We start from the raw sequence: 6000 nt of genomic DNA, 5'->3' as shown, positions 1-6000 counted from the left end.
GCGTCTCTGTTTTATTTTAGCTGCATCTGGCTGGTGAAGCGATCAGACGCAAGTTGTGCAGGAGATGATACTGAATCTGCAAACAGAAAGGTCCAGTTCTTGACTAGCACTGGTGGACGGCTGTTTGGAGCACACCGGTACTACGCAGTGCCCGGTTACAGAGCCTCTAGGGCTTGTAGGTCCTTCTTGTGCACCCACTTGCCTTTAAACATTCGTCTCGGGATAGCTGGCAAAGCCCTGCTGTGGCACTGTGGCTAAATATGTTGGTATAACTTAATAGCTTAAATTTGTGTGTGGGTGTGTGTCCTATTTTTTTAAAAAATGGAGTGTATTTTAAAATGTGTATCACCTTTGTCAAAGATTTCCCCAGGTACCTCGGCACTTGTCCTCTCAGGGGCACCTGGAAGGAGGCAACAGTGTTTGTCAATCTAACATTTTCCATCTTTACAGGTAAAAGTAAATGCCACATGTAACTATAGCAATTAACAGAAGACTGAAGTGTAACTGAGAAACAAGAAGCTGCAGCTTTCAACTGACTTTTTTAGTTGAGGAGACATCACACAGGTAACTAAGAACCGAATGACTGACAAACTGTTACTTGTTAGGAGAAATTTGCTAAGTGTACTGGGAATGGAGCTGCATTAACAAAACCCCATGAAATACTTAGTATCACCAGAAAGATGGTGAAGAACTATTTAATACTTTACATGTTCTCCTACATAATCACACAAACAGCAATTTAGGACGTTACCTGATGTAAGAGATTTTTTAAAACTGTCTGGAGAAGGGTATCCCCCAGGGGAAGGAAGCCAGCAGCCTCCTGTGCGGTGCCCTCTCCTTTAAACGCCGTACGCAGCGACGGGCTGAGCCGTTTTCCCAAGGTGTTTAGCCGCTTCCCCCAGCCCAAAGCTGGCTACTTCGAATAGCTGCCTGCACACAAAACAGCTACGCATTTGGGACGCACCACGTTTCTTACGTGTGTCCTCTGCACGGCCACTATCCTTGCTGCCTGTGCATTACACAGCATACATGGGCACCAACATCTTGTCAAAAACGGCCAAGAGGCAAACGCTTTCCTTCTGTTGACTTCCCACCTGCTCCTCACCGCACCATCACTTCTAGTTCGAAGAGCGAGCGCTTCGGACACAGCCTGAAAAAGAGCAGTTCAGCTGTTCTAGGCTGAAAAAACTCCTCAATTTCCATTCTCTTTACCTTCTCTGTCCCAAGCTTTTCACTTCAAGGCACAAGAAGTACCGGGGGTGGGTGGTGGGGGTGTCAGGAATGAGAACATTGACTTCCAGGCAGGATGGGGGATGGCAGCAGCAACACTTCCCTGCCACCTGGCAGCCAGGTACCTTACTGTAAAAAGCAGCGTTATATTTTTGAATTTCTGTCCCCGAGCACCTCACCGTCCCTGCCTGACCTGCTCTGCCCTGGCACTTTGCGGTGCTGGCACCGACGCCGCGCTGTTGGTGCCTCCCCCGTGGCTCCCGCTGGAAGCCGGTGCGGCGAAGGGCAGGTGAGCAGGCGGTGGGCGCCGGGTGGGAATTACAGCAGTGGTGCAGCACAGCCAGAGCCCAGCACTGACGAACTCAGAGGCAATGCTGGTGCAGCACAGCACGGGTGCCATTGAACAAGAAGCTCCACAGAACAGCTCGAGAGTCCCCTGTAAGCAGCTGGCCCCAGAGATCTTTTCTTTAAATACAGAATTTCAGATGCAAATAACTATTGCCATCTACTGGAACCGGGCACGTGCAGCCTTAGCCAGGCGCCGCTGCCACTGCTGCTGAGCAGTCCCGCAGGATCAGGCTGAAAGAGACCCAAAACCTCCTTCCACCACACGAGGAAGGGAGAGCACCTCACAACCGAAAGGCAGCCCCTCCTTCCACAGTAACTGATGATACACAAACTAACAAATGCAACTTAGATAAGCAAAACATAATCATCCCAGGCTGTATGTGTCACCACCAACCCCCCCCACCACCCTGGCAGCACAGCAGTCAATGGTGCAACAACACAAGACCCCACCACACCTGCTGCTGCTGCTCCTCGCTACGAGGTGCCTTTGAAAGAATCCAGAGGAGGCCTCCCCCGCTATGGGCAAACAACTTCTTGCACGGTGCAGGCCAGGTTCCAACAGGAGACGTAAATCCCCTGGTCTGTGGCTGCCAGATCTGGCACCGTGAACCCCGAGTCCCACAAAGCCATCAGGACAATGGTCTCAATCATCCTTTACTGCGGGGCTAACAGCTGAGAACCTCCTGCTCTCACCACTTGGGTACAGCTTGGTGCTCTCCTGTCCTTCCAGTGACTGCTGCCATCCACTCTGAAACGGGCTAGCGGACATTCTACCTCTCCTTTTCACCTGCTCAGCAAGGAGCACGCACAACACCCCAGCACAGCCGTACCTGGCGGATGGAGAGAGAACACCAGAAGACAAAGAGCCACAGAGTGCCATCTTTATGTTACACACCTCCCGCTAGGAAATGGCTCACCTCAAGCTGCCTGTAGCACTAGAGAGATGCAGTTTGTGTCCTGAAAATGGCTGGAAGAAGACAGATTAGAGCTGGCTCTGAAATTATTTCACGTCACATTTTACGTTGGAAGCAGGCACCACAACTCCCCCGGACTAGGTGAGCACACAACACCCAGCTGGTAACGTCCTTCTGTCCTGCCCTGTCTTCTTGTGGCATTTCCATAGCAGCTCCAGTACAACAGACGGAGCACATTCTTATTCGCTTTCAAGCTTCGCACGGTGCTTGACAACTAGGGCGTGTTCCTAAGCTCTGCTCAGTGTACAGGTTAGCGGGCTCATCTGACAGTGCCACCCACACGCTCCTTGCAGAAGCTGAGCTGGACGCCCAGGTCGGAGCTTTGCATGCCATACTGGAGCCAGGTACCCATAGCGTGCCTATGCAGCCCCCGCTAAGCGTACCTTAAAGCTTCTGAACAGGTACTTGTCATCTGCCTGTCTCAGGAGGCTTTCCCTCTGAGGAAGGAAGAAACCTTACCCTGGAAAACAAAGACTCCATAAATGCTCTGAGAGGTCTGAACATCTTTCAGATAGCTCTATAAAGTCAGGATAGCAAACAGGGGTGTACCAACTGACAAAAGTGCTCCATAAAGTTCATTAGCAAACAGTCTGATCAATAAAACTGATGAACCGTAATTTTGTTTACAAGCTAGTACAGACACAATGAAACCACTTCGCCTTACCAAAATAAACATTACCTGGAATACCTGACCAGCTACAACTAGAACTGCGCACACAGCCAGATGCTCCAGGGTTCCTCAGACTCCTGTTGAGAGATCAGCTGGCCTCTTGTCAACACAGGGCTGCAACTGGCATGCAGACCCCCCACAGCTACCCTCCTCACCACCTACCTCCAACCAGGGAAGAGTCCCTCTTGTAATGCATCCCCTTTAGAGTAACACCATTCAGAAACCATGGATTTTTGCAAGCCATAACATGTATCTAGAATGCTATTTATTCTGACAAAAAGCTGATTCAAAATAGCGTGTTTAGTGTCTGGGAATGTTAATGGGCTTTTTTCAATACTAACTGTGAAAGCAAAAAACATTCATTCCATAGTACTTGCAGTGGAACTGGGGAATGAAACAGAAGGCTGAAAGGTAATATCTCTACACAGGTGTTCCTCAGTCCTTTGATCAAGACACTATTAATATATTAAAGAATCCACAGTGAATGTTAAGTAATCACAGCATCTGCAAAGGAAACCAGTTTCCATCCCCATCTAGTTCTCTACTAGCTTTGATATAGCTAAAAATCAATTCACGTAACACATAGGTACATTCCCTCACAAAGGCTGCATTCTTTTCTACACCTCTCACTCCCTCTTTTGTATATATTCTTACAGATCTTATACACGTGTGTGTGTCAGTCTTCCACAAAGCAACATGAAAGAAGAAAGCTCTGAAAAGTTATTTCCTAGCAAATTTTCACAATTCACAAAAGAGACAAGTTCTTATCCCCAGCTATTGGCCCAGACATTGAATACAAGAGCATATCACTATGAAAAACCTTGGATTAATTGAAGAAAAATACACAAGGATGTGACTAAATCTCTAGAAGCTCAAATAGGGGACTCTAAGGTAATCAAACCTCAAACAGCAAGATATATACCTAGTCAAACTCTGGGCCAACCCTTCCTGAAACTGCCTGTAAACACACAGACCTTATTCAAAGAAAAATAAGGTATTGTGGGTGTTGGATGGACTCATTCCAACCTTAAAGAGGGCTTAATTTATAAATACAGCATGAAGTCGGCTCTGCTTCTACTAAATCCCACAGAAAAACTGAGAAACTATGAATGGCCTTGTGCAATTCGAACTAAAATAAAGCATGTTGTTCAAGAGAGTAGTCATCTTTCATAAACTCATCTTCATAAGTCTAATAAGTATCTAATAAAATCAGCAGGGAAACACCTACTATTTCTCTGAATGCTGAATTTGTATAAGCACATGGAAAATCCTGGGAATTTTCAGTAAATTCTCACCTCCAGCTTGGCCTGGTGTATCTTGTTTCTCATCTCACACAAAATTTCAGCAAGTTCTAATATTATAGTCAAATTAAAGTAGTATGTTCAAAAGCCATGTTTTTAGCACCTCGTAATATCAGGCAATGAAGAACAGTCATGCCCATTAACTTTTCATTGTGAAATGGCATTTTTATCAGTGCCGTAAAAAAAAGCAAACAAAACCCCAACTGTCTTCTATTACACTGACAGCTGCATTTTTCCATTATACCTGCTGACCAGCAATTAAACACCAGCATAACTGGAATGCAATAATGGCTCCTGGCGCTATGACAAAGGAAGTTTTCATTCCTTAAAAATGCATCTTTAGGAATAACAGGAAGGGAAGGTGTCTCAGAGAAATCAAGATTCTCTGCCAACACAAACTGAAAAAATGACACAAGAGAAAATCCTTCACGTGCACGACAGCCTGAATTAAAAACTAGGCAGTACTTCAGGCATTCATAGCAGCTTCCCCTCCTATCAATGGAGGTGAAGTGAAAAGATAGGTGTAAGGATGCTTCCAGACTTTGTAAGCATGACAAAACCTGTTTTTATACTTAAAACATGAATAGCTATATTTTTTAATCATTAACTTAAAATAGTGGACTGCTTTTCACCTTTTCTGATGTCCAGAGTTCAGAAAGGTGAACTGAATGCTAATACGAGCAAACTTCTTGGTTCTAAACAAAGGCTGTTCACTGTTCTGGATTTTTAAAACATTTGTCATGTAAACATTTCGTAAAATTCTTGTATGCTTCAGTCCAGTCCTCCACTTTACCTTTTCCCCATCTTCTGGATTCCCAAAACAAAAGCACTCCATGTTCATGAACGCATTCTTCTTCTCTGTCTCAAAGTGGGGAGAGAAGAGTACTAACTGCAAAGCACATCACCTCCAACACCCATCTCTGAGCCTGCACACCAAGGGATCTTCAAGGTCTTGATCTCAGACATCAGTCCGAGACAGACATCATGAAGAATACAATACATATTGCTCCTGTTCGCTTTGGATTACATATTCATTCTCTCGGGTTTATTATGCATCATTTTGTTGACTAATACCACTTATATAAAAAGAAAAGAAACTATCTAGCTCCATTCTTCTTGGTCATAATCTGACGCTAAATAATTTACAGAAACACACAACATTTTGGTATGAAGTGCCCAAAAATATTTGGCCAGAGCAACACCTCATAGCACAGCAAAGCTCTGCCAATCCCCAAATCCAACAACACGCGCAGCATGGCAACCTTCCTGCCATTAAAGCTTGCTTTTCTCCCCCCACCCTCCAGCATTTCAGTGAACCTTTACATTATTCCAGGTCACGTATAAAAAAACCCTATCAATATCTATCTATTTGTGCGTTACGAAACATCATAAATAACTGTCACATCATTGTAAAGAAAGCCAGTGTAACTGATGGTGGTCTGTAAGGCTGCTGTTCTATTTTCTAAGTGTTTGGGGT

The sequence above is a fragment of the Falco peregrinus genome, chromosome 8 (genome assembly GCF_023634155.1).
Source record: "Falco peregrinus isolate bFalPer1 chromosome 8, bFalPer1.pri, whole genome shotgun sequence".
In the NCBI taxonomy this organism is placed as follows: Eukaryota; Metazoa; Chordata; class Aves; order Falconiformes; family Falconidae; genus Falco; species Falco peregrinus.
This window is presented reverse-complemented; position numbering follows the sequence as displayed.